General features: G+C 41.9%; 1 pseudogene; it reads right to left on the bottom strand.

Moving 5' to 3' along the window:
• Positions 1-5306: 5306 nt before the first annotated feature.
• The window catches only part of LOC101410925 (signal-regulatory protein beta-1-like), a 66867-nt pseudogene continuing 55009 nt past the window's right edge, over positions 5307-17164 (bottom strand).

The following is a 17164-nucleotide window of genomic DNA, read 5'->3' as shown; positions in this document are numbered from 1 at the left end:
TCACTTTTGAAATCTAGTCACTGTGTGCTGAGCAACTTCAAGTCATCCACAGAGACCACATGACAAGAACACATCTAGGTGTTCTAGGTGACAACTCAGCTAAGATGCCAGCCAATAGCTAGTATCAATCATCAGGTATAGGAAAGAAGCTTCCAGATGATCCCTAGCAGCCTAATCTTCCCAACTGAGGTTCTAGACATCACAAGGCAGAGACAAGCCTTTATGTTGTGCCTGTCTGAATTCCCGACTCACAGTATCACTGCTCATAGTTAAATGGTTGTTTTTTCCCCTTAAGTTTTGGGAGGTTTCATTATGTAGCAACAGTAATCAGAGCACTGCTCCTGCTGACGATTTCCCCTCTCCCCATGACTAGATTCAACATTCTTCACTGGGCTCAATACTCCTTGGTAGCATGGACCATTGTACATTAAGGTTAGGACACAGGCTTTTGAGCCAGAAACATGGAGGTTGACCTGGCATCTGGATGACAGGGGGAAAGCCATCTACACAGGGGGAAAGCCGTCTACTTGACACCCCCAAACCACATTCCTCATTCATCTCCCCCATCTTGCTGTTCTTCTAATTTCCCCATCTCCATGTATGACACCCCAGAGATAGTTAGGCCAGAAAATCTGGTGTCAGGTTTGCTAATTCTCCTCTCATTCTACCATATCTTTTCATCTAAATATGCCTTAAGGGAAGCGGACTTGGCCCAGTGGTTAGGGCATCTGCCTACCACATGGGAGGTCCAAGGTTAAAACCCCGGGCTTCCTTGACTCGTGGAGCTGGCCCATGCGCAGTGCTGATGCGCATAAGGAGTGCTGTGCCACGCAGGGGTGTCCCCACGGTAAGGAGTGCACCCCATAAGGAGAGCCACCCAGCGCAAAAGAAAGTGCAGCCTGCCCAAGAATGGCACCGCACACACGGAGAGCTGACACAGCAAAATGACACAACATAAACGAGACACAGATTCCGGGTGCCCCTGACAAGAATACAAGGGGACACACACAGCGAATACTCAGCGAATGGACACAGAGCAGACAGCGGGTGTGGGAAGGGGAGAGAAATAAATAAATAATAAATCTTAAAAAAAAATGCCTTAAATCCTCCTGTCTTTCTCTCTCTCTCTGTTACCTCTGACTTGGACAACCTATCAATTTCCCTCATTCATTATTTCCCTATTTCAGTCTTTTCTTCATACTGTAGCCAGAGGAGTACTTTGAAAAGAGAGATTTGAGCCTGTCACTCTCTTTTGGTAGCTCACAGCTGCTCCTAAGGTAAAACAAAAAATTCTTCTCATGTCCCCAGTCAGTCTGGCCTCAGAAGCTTTACCAGCCTCAGCTCCAGTCTTCTCACTCATGCCTGGCTTTTCTGCCATCGCTCACCTACATGCTTCTCCCTTGCGTCCTGTACTTGCCATCCCAGCCCCTTCTCCTTCTTGTTATAAACTTAATTGCCTTATCACAATTTGCAATGATATATTTGATTATGTTCAATGTTTGCCAATCCACTAGGCTGCCTCAATGAGACCATACCTCAGTGGGAATGGGGGCTGAGTCTGTTCTGTTTCCCATTGAGAATCCTCTGCAGGTCTTTCTTGAACCAGGAGGGCATGGCTATGGCTTCATGGTATGTGTGTGTGAAGTGACCCCCGGAGTTAGCCTCTGGTACCTGGCTCTTCCCAGCAGGATTAGAGTCCCAGGATCGCCACCTTTCCTGGCATCCCAGCTTCCCCTACCTCCCTTTCTTTCTTCTTGGGGCTTCCCTTTCCCTGCAAGCCCTGGGAGCCTGATATTCATTAACCCAACCATAACAGTGGCCTCACAGCTACCTCACTCCTGACCACACTTGGCTGGGGCTGGACTCTGCTTTCGGGACTGGATGCTTCCCTGGGTGAATGCTACCAGGAAACAAAGAGGCAGCTTTCTTGGTTGTCTCTTGTTGGTGCCTGGTTCTTGAGTGGACTTTGGCAGGTGTCACAGAAAGGAAAGGAGTAGAAACCTCATGCTGGTGGGGTGGGATATTAACATAGAAGACCCCCACCAAACATTTCCATGGATTGTACAAAGAGACCATTTCTCCGAACTCCCCATTCAAATTAGACCATGAGACTCAGGCAGCCATTACTCAGGGTAAGGATGGAAAACAGCCAAGCACAAAAAGGAGTATAGTTTCTCAGTGGGTCTTTTAAACTCAAAGCCAAGGTGGTAGACTCTAAAGGCAAGGCTTTCAGATGCAACAGCCAGGTGATTTAAGGAGGACAGTTTTTGAATTTCAACTGCTTTACGTTAAAAACAGAACCAATGTCCTGAATGAAAACTTCAGTAAGTCAATCAGCAAGTATTAAGCATTTAGTTGGTTCCAGACACTGGGGATATGACAGTGGAGAAAAAGGGCAACAATCCTCTTCTGCTAGGATGATTGTTTATGTGCGTGGGGTCATGTAATAATGAACCAAATAAATATATGGAATATCAGATGGTGAGATACCTAGGAAAAATAGAAAGCAGCATAAAGGGGATCAAGGGGATGGGGATTTTAGGCTTGGAGTCATATTATTTTATATATGGCAGTCAGGGAAAATCTTTTAAAGTAGCCTCACGTTTGGGTGGAGACTTGAAAGAAATGACCTGAGCTATGTAGACATCTGGGAAGTTTCCAGGAAGAAAGGACAGCACAGGCAGAGTCTCTGAGGCAGAACTGTGAAGGTGATGGGCCCATTGTGGCTGGAGCCTGGTGGGTGATTGGGAAGTGGCAGGAGATGAAGTCAGAGAGGTGGGGGCAGACCAGTAGGGCCCTGTGAGCTATCACAAGACTCCTGTTGGTGTTACTCTGAGATAGGAAGCCACTGGGAAGCTTGATGAGTGATGGGATCCCTCTGGTTTCTTGAGGGATAGAAGAGCAGAAGTAATAAGACCAGAGTGAGGATACTGTCAAAATGATCCAGGTAAGCTGTTATGGGGGCCTAGACCAGGGTAGTGGCATGGAGGTGGTGAGAAGTGACTGGATTCTGGGTCTATTTTAAAGTAGAGATGACAAGGTCTGCTGATGGATTGGGTGTGGGCATGAAGGAAAAGAGGATCAAGGATGACTCCCAGGTTTGGTGCACATGTGGTAGACAGTCTATAAGATGACTCCCAATGATCTCCTTCTCCTGGAATTCACACCCTTGTGCAATCTTTCTCCCTTGGGTGTGAGCTGGACCTAGTGACTCCCTTCTAAACAAAGAGAATACAGCAAAAGTGGTGGGATGTCACTGCTGAAATTAGGTTACAAACACCTGTGACTTCTGTCCTGCTCACCCTCTCTCACTCTCTCACTGGCTCTGAGAACTGCCATGTTGAGAGTTATATTAGGGCAAGGCCCATATGGCAGGGAACCAATGTCTTTGCCAGCTTTCAGCAAGGACCTGAGACTACCAACAGCCACCAAAGTTATCTTGGAGGTGGGGCCTCCCTGAGTCAAGCCTTGAGTTGACTGCAGCCCCAGCAGGTGCTTTCACTGCAACTTGTGAGAGCCCCTTACCAGGGGACCCAGCCAAGTCACATCCAGATTCCTGACCCAGAGAATAAATATTTGATGTTTTAAAGCTGCTAAGTTCTGGGGTAATTGATTATGCAGCAATAGAAAACCAATACAACATATTCAAGAATCTATACCTTAAAAGCAGAGGTGAGAAGAATGTAGGAAGCTATAAAAATGACTCTTCCTATTACATACCTTCAAAAACAAATCTCTTGAGCTGGAAGAGCTAGAATTTGGCTGAGAGGGAGAGGGAAAGAACTCACAAGAACTTAGCCACAAGGGATTTGCGCCCCCCCTTGTTCTCCTTTCTGAGGGAGGTGGATGAGCCCCCAGGTATCCTACTGGGCTGCTCTGGACCCTGTCCTGAGACCCTTCCCTGGGTACTCCGTGGTGTGGAAAGGAGTGTGGGAGGCAGGCGGCTGTGAGGGGCAGCCCCTGGAGCTTCCAGACAGATGACACCTTCTATTAGGCTAGTTCCTCAGGAAGGAAGGAGGCAGCTGAGGCTGAAGTTCCCACAGTGCCGGGAAGGAAGAGGCTGTGGGAAAGCTAGTCCAGCCATTCTTTCTCTTATTCAACACCTGTTTACCAAGCACCTATGTGTGCCAGCACCTGTGCTTAGCCTGAGCTTGGATATCAAACCCTGTGGGATCAAACAGCCCCTTCCCTGGTCCTTATCCCTTTTCCTGCCATGCAGACATCTTTTGCCAACCCTTGATGAAGTCCCACTTCACTCACTACCAAACCTGAGCTGGAGCTTCTGTGAGGATTTCAGGAGATTCCCAGGGAAGTAGGAATTGTGTCCCTTTCTTACCTCTAGATGAGCTGTGGCCCCATGTGTCCTTGTGGGCCCTTCCTGGATTACCCTTTCCCCCAACCGTAGCCTGCTCCTGGGCCAGGCTGTGACCACCATCTTGCCCTGCATCCTTGAGGTCTAACCTTCCCCTCCCCTTCCAGGCTGAGCCTCTGCTCCCAGCAGAATGGAGGTTGAGATTTCCCTCACCTAGCACCTTGTGGCCTAGGATGAATGCCACAAAGAGAAGGGTGGGAAAGGAGAGCCCCATCCTTTAGGGTCCCCACTTTCCCCATCTGAGGCCACTGGGGCCCACCAGTAGCAACTCTTCCCACCACTCCTGGCCCCTCCTGGGCACGGAAATCTGAGGCAAGAGCCCAGGTAATCATTCACGTGCATCTCACATTGCTGGGCTGCGCCTCATTTAGGAAAAGGAGGGGAGCAACCTCCATCACTTGCATTGCCTCCTTTGTCCCTCAGCATAGTCCTATGAAATGGACATTTTAATCTCCATTCAGGTGAGAAAATCAAGGCCTGGACATTTTAGGGAACTTTCCAGGTTTCCAAGGTAGTGACAGTCATATTCATCCCTGTCAAATAATACGCTCATCCCTGGTGCCTATCTGGATCAAGAAAGGAAAAATATCCAAACCCTCAGGATACCCAGACCCCCTTCTGGAGACTAGGAGAACACATCAGGGCACAGGCATGTATGTTCACACTGGTTGTGAGAGTAGACACTTTCCTGTTGGGTTTCAAGGTTTCCCTGCTCAATGCCAAGATCTGGGATCAACCAGGTACAAAGGAAATAAAAAACTCCTGGCAAAAAGCCATTAAGGAGTCATCCAAGGAATCAGACTCCCCAGTGCTCCCACCATCCAGTGTCTGAAATCTCCTTGGTGAATAGATGAGCCCTTAAAAGGATGTGCTTCAGTACATAAATAGGAGTTCCCTCTGGGGGACTAGAACTTGATTTCTAATAGACACTTAGTTTCTAATAGGTATTTATACAATTTTGGATTGGTCAGATCCTTTTGAGTGTGCATGTCTGAGCAGGCTTTGCTTTTATAACATTTTTTAAGTTTGAAAAGAAAGTTTTAAGGAAAGACGGTGGTGGCTCCTTAAATAAGTCATGGAAGCTTTGCTGTTTGCTACATCTTAACTTTGTCCTAAAGAGCAGAAACCAAAAATGTCATTTTTGCAGTTGCCTTCTGACGCCCCTCTTGTTCCACCTGGCAGGTGAGCATGGATTCCTCCATTATACCTGTTCTGTTCACCAGGGTTGAGCTCTGCACACTGTACAGTCCAGTTTTGCTCCTGGTAGGGGTTAGGGTCTCATCTTTCCAGGTGACATGGCCATTCTTCATCCAGGTGAGCCGTACACCCTCAGGGTAGAAGTCCTTTATCTTGCAGGTGACATTTATCTTGTTCCCTGAGACTGGTAGCTGAACAATAGCCATGGTAGGTGGCACTGAAATATCACAGGACAAAGGCTCAGACAACATGAAACAATCAGATCTATCTTTCTTATTCTGTGGCCATTTCTTTAGTCCTGATCTAGCACATAATAGGTACTCAATAGTGGAAGTTCCAATTAGTATTTAGGTTGTAGTTAGGCTTATGCCCTGAAGCGAATTTCGGGAGAACTGTGCTCCCAAGCCAGGTAAAACCCTGATGGGGTGTGGTGTCACCTACCTAAGATGTTTTCAGACAAGTCAGTATTCACATGAAGAGGGTAATGTAAGCCTGTGTGGTTCACTTTGCAGGTGACCTGGGAATGGAAGTCCTTTGGAGCTAGAAGGACCTCAGTGGTGCTCGAGACTTGGTAGGTATTGCTGTTCTTCAACTGGGTCACATGAGTTTGGAGGGATGAGATCTCTGCCCCGTTTTTGAACCATTTCAAGGTGATATTTTTGGGAAAGAAGCCGAAGGACATGCAGCTGAAATTCACGGTCTGCCCAAGGAGGGCTCTCTCCAAGGGGCCTATTATCACAGGCAGAGAGGGTGGAACTACAAGAGGGAACATTAATAAACAATTAGTGTTTGGGATCCAGGCAATATTCTACATGCTTTATGCGATTTTCATTCTGACAACTCTGTGATTAGGTATGATAAAGTTCATTTTATGGATAAGGAGGCTAGCAGAGGTAAGGGACATATTGGCAATTGACAGAACCAGGAGTGTAACACAGGTTTCTCTGAATTCAAAGTGTGTGGAGTCATAGTTTTTTATCTCGGGCCACCTTGTTTCTCTGTTCAGGAGCCACATGTTTTTTCTCTTTGGTTTCGATTACTCTGACTGCCCATTCTCAATAAGGTTTAGACAGCCAGTAATATAGGGGGATTTTTTAAACCTGAAACTGATCTACCAAATCCTACAATAACGAATCATCCTTAACATGAAACTTAGTAAGAATGCCCTTTAGAATCAGCAACAATAGGAAACCTGCTTTCACTATCGATTCAGTAATGTACTAGAGGTTCTGGCCAATGCAATGAAACAAGAAAAAGTGTTGAATTAATAATAACTGGGAAGAAATAAAAATTGTAATGTAAACTTACACAGAAAATCCAAGTGAACTTGTTGACTAAAAGACTAACAGAATAGAAAACTCACATATACATGAGAATTTTGGGATCAGTGGAAAAAATGGACCAGTCAGCATATGGTGTTGGGCACAGCTATCTTTTCATAGGGAAACTTTGAAAAATTGATTACTACATCTCACTGGTTACAGAAATAAATTCTGAACATATTAATTTCATATATCTAAAAATTAATAAAACTATTAGAAGAAAAAAGTAAAAGAAAATCCTTATTATTTTGGGTTGAGAAAGCTTTAAGATCCTAAAAATACAACTCATTGAGATGTGTAAAGTGGACATTGAAGATTTTAAAGCTGATTATAACGAAGTTAGAAAAAAGTCTTTTGGATGAGAATCACTATAAACTAAATTTAAAGCAAGCAATAAATGGAGAGAAGAAAGGAAATAACAAGTATAAAAGTTAAAGTTAATGAAACAAGAGAAGCACAAAAGAGAGGTTTAACAAAATCAAAGTTGTCTCTTTGAAAATTCATAGTCCTTTGGTGAGAATTATAGGAGATGGGTGGGGGGAGGAGAGGATTAAAAAGGTTGATATAGATATTTTGTCAATATAAAATTTACAATTTAGAAGGAATGGAAAATTAACCAGGAAAAGATAACATCAAAATAGACTCAAGAAGAAATAGAGGACTTCTGTGATGATGGTGGACTAGAAAGACATGGCACTCTCTTCTCTCCCAGAAAAATACTAAAGGACAGGCAGAAATGGCCTGGAAAATGTCTTCTAGGAATTAGGACCCTAGAACACTTATGGACACCACACAGAAGAGAGAGGGACAAAGGAGAGGATGATGGTAGCAAAAGTGTGAATTCAAAAGTGGCAGCTGCTACGGCCTGCAGCCTCCCCCACACTATAGACACTTTTGAATTCTTAGGCTTCAGGGCCGGCAGCCTCTACAGACAAAGGGCTCCCCAGGGATCCACCTCCCCAGGAAAGAGGAGAGAGAGGGACACTGCCTAAGGATGACTGAGCTCAGCTTTTGGTCTGCTGTGTCCCATGAGCCCTTCCAGGACAGGTAGGGCCACGCCATTGTTTGCCTTAGGAGCTGGTTAGGGACTAAAGAGATGTGAACTTCTCAATCAGTTCTCTACTGACCGGGACCGTTGTTGAAGCTGTAGAGGGGACGGGAGTTATTCCCTACCTGGAAAAGGAGGGGGGCTGCCAGCAAAGGATGAAGAACTTCCTCTGAGAAAGTTTGGAATATGAGGCTCTTAGCCTCCAGGAAGGAAACTCTCTCACATTGATCTGGTCCGGATGGCAGCAAACACATTCCAACCAGGCATTGAACTGAGAGGGTTGCCAAAGAGGGTCATCTGCTGGTAGACAGAGGAAATGCAAGTGAGGGAATTAAAAGTAATTAAGTAATCAAGGCTTTTTCTGGCCTTTGCACCTCTCTCCCAAAGGCCCTAGGAGATGTGTCAGCAATCCATTACTGGGTCCAGAGCCAAGTTTTGAGCAACTAACAGGGACAACCCTAAAGATCCAGAAAAGGTTGAACTAAGAATCAAAGAATAGCAGTAACTCACAGCCTCTCACCACTAAATCCCTGCAGCAGTTTGGTTTGGTTTATGAATTCCAAAAATAGATATTGGATTATGTTTGTAAACTGGTCTGCACCTGGGCATGATTAAATTATTATTAGGGCTTTTATTGGGACATGTCAATAAGACAAAACTACACGGCAGAGCAGAGGAGTTCGTTGGAGTTTTGATATTCGGATTTTGATGTTGGAGTTTTGATGCCAGAGTTTTGAGCTGGAGTCCAGGAAGTCAGCACACACAGGAGCAGAGCAATTGAGCTGAGAGAGAAATGAGCCCTGGGAAAGAGACAGAGTTGGTCATCTGATAGTCTACAGCTGGCCTTGTAGAGAGAGGCAAAGCCTGGAGAGCCTCATAGTCTATAGCTGACCTTGTGGTAAAAAACAGAGGCACTGAGTCCAGAAAGAAATGAGCCCTGGGAAGAGAGCAACCCAGGAAGCCTGAACCCTGGCAGACATCAGCAGCAATTTGCTCCAACATGTGGCAATAGACTTTGGTGAGGGAAGTAACTTAAACTTTATGGCCTGGTATCTGTAAGCTACTACCCCAAATAAAAACCCTTTATAAAAACCAACCAATTTCTGGTATTTTGCACCAGGATGCCTTTGGCTGACTAATACAATTCCCATAAAAGAAAGAGAAATTGAGCATCTGAGTAAACTCACCATCCTAAGCAGATACATAGATATCAGCAAAAATTATGAGCCATACTAAGAAAATGGAAGACATGGCCCAAGAAAAGGAGTATTTCAAAGACCCAGAAGAGATGCAGGATTTGAGACAACTAATCAATGAGATGCACACAAATTTTCAAAATCAAACTGAGTTGAAAGACAATATGGCTAAAGGGATAAATGACATCAAGAAGAAATTGAGCAAGCACAAAGAAGAATCTGAAAACCTGAATAGAGAAGTAACAGAGCTCATGGGAATGAAAGACATGATAGGTGAGATAAAAAACACATTAGAGGGAGCAGATGTGGTCCAGGCAACTCCCAGTGCCTCCTAAAGAAGACAAGCAGATGCCACAACAAGCAGATGCTACAATTAGCCCATGCTGCAATGAGCAGATGCTGCAACTAGCAAGATGCTGCAACTAGCAAGATGCTGCAACCAGCACATGCCACAACCAGCAGATGCAGTGACCACTGCAATGAGCAGATGCTGCAATGAGCAGTTGCCACAATGAGGAGATGCTGCAATGAGCAGATACCACAACTGGCAGATGCCATGACTGCCACAAGGAGCAGATGCCACAATGAGCAGACACTGCAACCTGCAGACTATGCAACCAGCAGATGAAAGACTCAGCAGGGAGAGGAAGTGGTTCAAGTGGTTGGGCACTTGCCTCCCACATGGGAGGCCCTGGGTTTGGTTCCTGGTGATTTTAAAGAAGACAAGCAGACAATGAGCAGATAGACAAGGGAGTTATCTCAAGGGGGAAGGAATTTAAAAAAAAACAATAAAAATTATTAAAAAATCAGAAAACTGTAAATGTTGGAGAAGCTATGGAGAGATAGGTACATATATTCACTTTGGTGGGAATGTGGAATGGTATAGTCACTGTGGAGGACCATCTGGCAGTTTCTAAGGAAGTTGAACGTAGACTTGCATGGGATCTGGCAACACCCTTGCTAGATATGTACCCAGAAGAACTAAGAGTAGTGACACAAATAGATATCTGCACACCATTGTTCATAGCAGCATTATTCACAGTAGCCAAAATTTCGAAACAACCCAAGTGTCCATCAACTGATGAATGGATAAACAAATTGTAGAGTATACACATGATGGAATATTATGCAGTGGTAAGAAAAAATGAAGTTGTGAAACATATGACAAGAAGGATGAACTTGGAGTACATTATGTTAAGTGAAGTAAACCAGACACAAAAGGACAAATGCTGTACGATTTAACCTAACATTGTTAGGTTAATAGTACCTAATTGTTAGGTTAATAGTACAAAATGTTATTATCAGCCAAAAAAAAAAAGAAACGAAGAAAACAAGATTATACTAAGTGAAGGACACCAGACACAAGTACTACATATTGCATGATTCCATTCATATAAAGTGTAAATATAAATCAATTTATAGAGATGAAAGGAGATTAGTGGTTATGTGGATCTGAGGAAGGAATGCAAAGGGGTGTGGAGTCTTTTTTTCTTTGAGTAATGAAATAGTTCTAAAATTTTTGAGATGATGAAATGTACAACAGTGTGATTATATAAAAAGTCATTGATTATACACTTTGGATAGAATAGAAACAGCAGCTATGTACAGTGGGGGAAACAGAGAGAGATTGAGAGGTCTGGAATTTTCATGTTTGTTTGTTTGTCTGTTTTTTGTTTATTATTAGTATTATTAAAATAATGAAAAAACTCTAATAATGATTGAAATGATGAATGCACAACTATGTGATTATAGCAAATACCACTGAGTGTACACTTTGGATGAATTGCATGCTTATTAATATATATCAATAAAATTGATTTGTTTTTAAAAAAACACATTGGAGGAATACAACAGCAGACTCAAAATGATAGAAGAATGAATAAGTGATACCAAAGACAAAACAGCTGAAATTGAAGAGAGAAAAGAATGGAAAAAATTGAGCAGAGGTTCAGAGAATAGAATAATATGAAATGCAACAACATACATGTCATGGGATTTCAGAAGGAAAAGAGATGGGAAAATGGGCAGAAAGAGTATTTGAAGAAATAATAGCTGAAAATTTTCCAACTCTCATGAAAGAAATGAACTTACATGTCAAAGAAGGACAGTGGGTCTCTGTAGCCCTCAGAAGAACCAATACCTGGGGTTGTATCTACTTTATCTGTCTCTGAGACTCTGCTCAGGTGTGCATAAGGGCAAGCCCTCTGATAACCTCCTGGCTCTGTTTTAGAGACTCATAGCCATATAAACTCATTTGTCCTTCCCATTTCCCCCTTGATTTAGGTCAAAAAAGCATTTTTAGCTCCTGTTATTATATGTAGACAGGGATATTCTGCTGGTCTGAGTTGAACCTTTTATTCAAGGTCATTTTCTAGTTACGTCATCAGCTGGTACTTGGTAGTGATCCTTTGGCACCAGGGAGGCTCATCCCCAGGAGTCATGTCCCACACTGGGGGGAAGGCAGTGCATTTACATGCTGAGTTTGGCTTTGAGACTGGCCACATTTGAGTAACATGGAGGTTCTCAGGAGGGAACTTTTAGGCACACTGCTGCTCTAGGCCTTGTTCTTATTTCAGGTGTACAGGCTCACAAGCATAGTCATTAGTATCAGGGGCTCACTGTTGGACCCTCATTCCTTCCTGGTCCTTACCGTTGCACCCGGGGGACTGCCGCTGCTCCCCTAGGGACCGTGACAGAGCCCCCCCCGCCAGGAACCCAGCACCCCCCCAGCTATTGTTTTTAATTGTTTCCACTATGAATATATCCAAACATTTCCATGCACCCCGGACACATGCCCTATATAACTCCCTGTCAACCATATGTCCCCTGTCAATAACATCCCATACCAATATTCCTCCGCTGCCATTGTTGAACCACTCTGTGATCCAAAACTTCCTGAAAAGTGAAGCTCAATATAATGTCAGCCACCACAGCATGAAGCCAAGAGTGCCTACAACTGAAAGCAGGAGGATTGCATCCAACATCCATGTGGAATCTAAGCCCCCTCTTGACATAGATGTGGAATGGACACAACCAATCCAAGGTCCACAGGATGGAGGAATACAGTAAGGATTAGAGTGGACTTACTGATAATCTATTAATGAACTATTGGGGTTAGTAATGGAAGAAAATGTGGCATTGGTGTGGAAAAAGTGGCCATGGTGGCTGCTGGGTGCAAGGGAATGGGAGGAAAAGATGAGATGTGGAGGCATTTTCGGGACTTGGAGTTGTCCTGGGTGGTGCTGCAGGGACAATTACCGGACACTGTAGATCCTCCCATGGCCCACTGGATGGAACATGGGATAATGGGGGCTATGATGTGGACCATTGACCATGAGATGCAGCAATGCCCAGAGATGTATTCACCGAATGCAATGGATGTGTCATGATGATGGGGGAGAATGTTGCTGTGGGGGGAGTGGTGGGTTGGGGGGGAGGGGGGTGAATGGGGACCTCATATTTTTTGAATGTAATATTTTTAAAAAATGAATTAAAAAAATAAAATAAAATTTAAAAAAAGGACAGTGTACCCCAGTTAGAATAAATTCGAATAGACCTACTCCAAGACACATACTACTCAGAATGTCAAATATCAGAAATAAAGAGAAAATTCTGAGAGCAACAAGGGAGAGGCAAACCATCGCATACAAGGGATGTCCAGTAAAACTTAGTGAGGAATTCTAAACAGAAACCATAGAGGTGAGCAGATAGTAGTGTTATGTATTAAGAAACCATGCAGGTGAGCAGACAGTAGTGTAATGTATTTAGGATACTGAAAGAGTAAAGCTGCCAGCTGAGAATGCTTTATCCAGAAAAATTGTCCTTCAAATATGAGGATGAGTTTAAAATATTCACAAACAAAAGAAACCAAGAGAGTTCGTAAAAAAGAATCCAATTTTGCAGGAAATATTAAAGGAAGCCTTATAGCCCCAAAGAAAAAGACAGGAGCAAGAGAGGCTTGGAGGAGAGTATAGAAGAAAGGCTAGCAGAAAGGATAATCAAAAGAGTAAAAAGACAGGCGGCGGACTTGGCCCAGTGGTCAGGGCATCAGTCTACCACATGGGAGGTCCATGGTTCAAACCCTGGGCCTCCTTGACCCGTGTGGAGCTGGCCCATGCGCAGTGCTGATCCGCGCAAGGAGTGCCCTGCTACGCAGGGGTGTCCCCCGCATAGGGGAGCCCCACGCGCAAGGAGTGCTCCCTGTAAGGAGAGCCGTCCAGCGGGAAGGAAAGTGCAGCCTGCCCAGGAATGGCACCGCACACACGGAGAGCTGACACAACAAGATGACACAACAAAAAGAAACACAGATTCCCTTGCCACTGACAACAGAAGCGGACAAAGAAGACGACACAGCCAATAGACACAGAGAACAGAGAACCGGGGTGGGGGAGAGGGAAGGGGAGAGAAATAAATAAATCTTAAAAAAAAAAAAAAAGAGTAAAAAGACAGATGAAAATAAGATATGACATATGAAAACCAAAGAATAAAATGGTAGAAATAAATAATGCATTTATAATAATGTCATTGAATGTGAATGGGTTAAGCTCCCCAATCAAATGATATAAGTCAAAAGAGTGGATAATAAAACATGACCCATCCATATACTGCCTACAAGAGACTTATCTTAGACACAGGGATACAAACTGAAAGTGAAAGGTTGGAAAAAGATACTCCATGCAAAAAGTAACCAAAAAAGAGTAGCAGTAGCTATACTAATATCAGAAAAACAGACTTTAAATGCAAAAAAGTTATGAGATATGGAAGGCCATTATATATTAACAAAAGGGACAATCCACGAAGAAGAAATAACAGTCATAAACATCTATGCACCTAACCAGGGTGCCCCAAAATACATAAGGCAAACTCTGCCAAAATTGAAGGGAGAAATAGATACCTCTACAATAATAGTTGCAGACTTCAACACTCACATCATTCAATAAAGCAACTAGACAGAATATCAACAAGGGAACAGAACTTGAACAATATGATAAACAAGTTAGACCTAACAGACATATACAGAATATGCATCCAAACTCAGCAGGTTATATATTCTTCTCAAGGCTCATGGCTCTTTCTCAAGGATAGACTACATGTTAGGACACAATGCACGTCTCAATAAATATAAAAAGATTGAAATTATACAAAGCATCTTCTCAGATCCTAATGAAATGAAACTGGAAATCATTAATAGACAGGAAAGAAGTAAACTTGGAAATGTGTTGAGGCTGTACAACACATTCCTGAGTTATCAGTGGGTCAAAGAAGAAACAGTAAGTGAAACCAGTAAATATATTGAAATGCTCCTACCAAGCATTTCGAGAAGAGTTAACACCAATCCTGTTTAAACTCTTCCAAAAAATTGAAAAAGAGTGAAGATTACCCAACACATTTTATGAAGCCAACATCACCCTAATACCAAAGCCAGATAAAGACACTATAAGAAAAGAAAATTGCAGACCAATCTCTCCAATGAACATAAATGCAAAAAATCTAAACAAAATACTTGCAAATTGAATCAAAAGGAATATCAAAAGACTTATATAATATGACCAAATGGAATTTATTCCTGATCTGCAAGGCTGTTTCAACATAAGAAAATCAATTAATGCAATATACCACATTAACAAATTGAAGGGAAAAACAACACAGGATCATCTCGATCTATGCAGGAGAGGCATTGACAAAATCCATCATTCTTTCTTGGTAAAAACACTTCAAAAGACAGGAATAGAAGGAAAATTCCTCAATATGATAAAGGGCATATATGAAGAACCCATAGTCAATATCCTACTCAATGGGAAAGGTTGAAACTTTTCCCTTTAAGATCAGGAACAAAGCAAGGATGCCCACTGTCACCATTGTTATTCAACATTGTGCTAAAAGATTTAGCTAGAGCGACATGGGAGGAATTTCACTGCCTGACCTTGAAACACAACAAAGCTACAGTGGTCAAAACAGCCTCGTATTGACATACTGATCAGTGGAATAGAACTTAAAATCCAGAAATAAACCTGCACCTCATTGGCCAACTGTTTTTTGACAAATCTGTCAAAGCCATTCTAACAGGACAGTCTCCTCAACAAATGATGCTGGGAGAACTGGCTATCCATAAGCAAAAGAATGAAAGAGGACCCCTATCTCACTCCTTAAACATGAATCAACTCAAAATGGATCTAAATGTAAAAGCCAAGTCCATAGACCTACTAGAAGAAAATATGGGGAAACATCTTAAAGACCCTGTGGTTTTACACCCAAAGCATGAGCAACAAAACAAAAAATAGAGAGATGGGGCCTCCTCAAAATTAAACACTTTTGCACCTCAAAGGACTTTGTCAAAAGGGTGAAAAGGTAGCTGACTCAATGGGAGAAAATATTTGGAAATGATATTCTGATAAGGGTTTAATATCCATGATATATAGGGAGATAGTACAACTCAACAACAAAAAGACAAATGACCCTATTAAAAAATGGGCAAAAGACTTGAACAGACATTTGTCCAAAGAAGAAATACAAATGGCAAAAAACAACATGAAAAAATGTTCAGTGTCACTAGCAATTAGGGAAATGCAAATCAAAACTACAATGAGATATCATTTAACAACTATTAGAATGGCCAGTATTAAAAAGACAGAACTACAAGTGCTGGAGAGGATGTGTAGAAATAGGAACACTTATTTGCTGTAGATGGGAATGTAGAATGGTATAGCCACTGTGGAGGACTGTTTGGCAGTTCCTAAGGACGTTGAATACAGACTTGCCATGCGATCTGTCAATACTATTACTAAGTATATACCTAGAAGAACTGAAAGCAGTGAAATGAACAGATATCTGCACACTAATATTCGTAGTGGCATTATTCATGGTTGCCAAAAGATGGAAACAATCCAGGTGTCCATCAACCAATGAATGGATAAACAAATTATGGTTATACAGATGATAGAATATTATGCAGCTGTAAGAAGAAATGAAGTAAAACATACAACAACATGGATGAACCTGGAGGACATTATGTTGAGTCAAATACTGTATGACTGTGCTACTATGAACTAAATACATTGTGCAATCTCATGGAGCTAATAGCTTGAATATGGGTCACTAGAAAATAGAATGGGGTTAGAGAATGGAAAACTGAGGGCTAACCTGTGCAGAATTGGTAAAAAGGATATGTATTAAGCTATATAGAAAAGGTTAAAGCTCAACATAATGTCTGTAACTAGCAGTATTATTATGTGGGAACAAAAGGGGTTTAAATGGAAAGACAAAGGTTATGTATACTACTAAAAAGAAAGATAAAAAATTTAATATGGAACTGTATAGCATAGGAAAATTGCATGAGAAATATGAATGGGGTAAAATTGCATATATGACTGTTTTTATTTGAAATTTAACAAATATATGTTAACATTACAAGATGTTAATATCAACAAAAGAAAACCATTATGCTAAGTGAAAGAAATAAGATACAAAGGACTAAATATTGTATGATTCCATTTATATAAAATGTAAGTATAAATAAATTCATAAAGATGAAGTTAGATTAGGGGTTATGTAGGACTGGGGAAGGACTGCTAAGGGGTATGGCATTTTTATTTTTGGAATAATGAAATTGCTATAAAATATTTTTGTGGTGACAAATGCACAACATTGTGATCATACTAAGAGCAATTGATTATATGCTTTGGGTAGATCTCAGTAAAATTACTTAATAAATAAATAAGTAATTGTGCAAGAATAGTCAGAAATTGCAGCTATGTACAGCAGGGGAAGCATAGAGAGATTGAGGGGTGAAGAAATTTCTTATTTTTGTTTATTTGTTTTTTGTTCATTATGTTTATTATTATTGAAATAATGAAAATACTCTATTGATCATTGAGGTGATGAATGCACAACTATAAAATTATACCAAATACCATTGACTGCACATTTTGGATTAATTGTATGCTTCATTAATATGTATCAGTAAAACTGAGTTGTTAAAAAAATAAATATAATTTGAATTAAAAAAAAAAAGAAATAGAAAACATAAGCC

Source organism: Dasypus novemcinctus, chromosome 24 (genome assembly GCF_030445035.2).
Source record: "Dasypus novemcinctus isolate mDasNov1 chromosome 24, mDasNov1.1.hap2, whole genome shotgun sequence".
NCBI classification, from domain to species: Eukaryota; Metazoa; Chordata; class Mammalia; order Cingulata; family Dasypodidae; genus Dasypus; species Dasypus novemcinctus.
The sequence above is the reverse complement of the archived record's forward strand: the minus strand, read 5'-3'. Positions and strand labels throughout refer to the sequence as shown.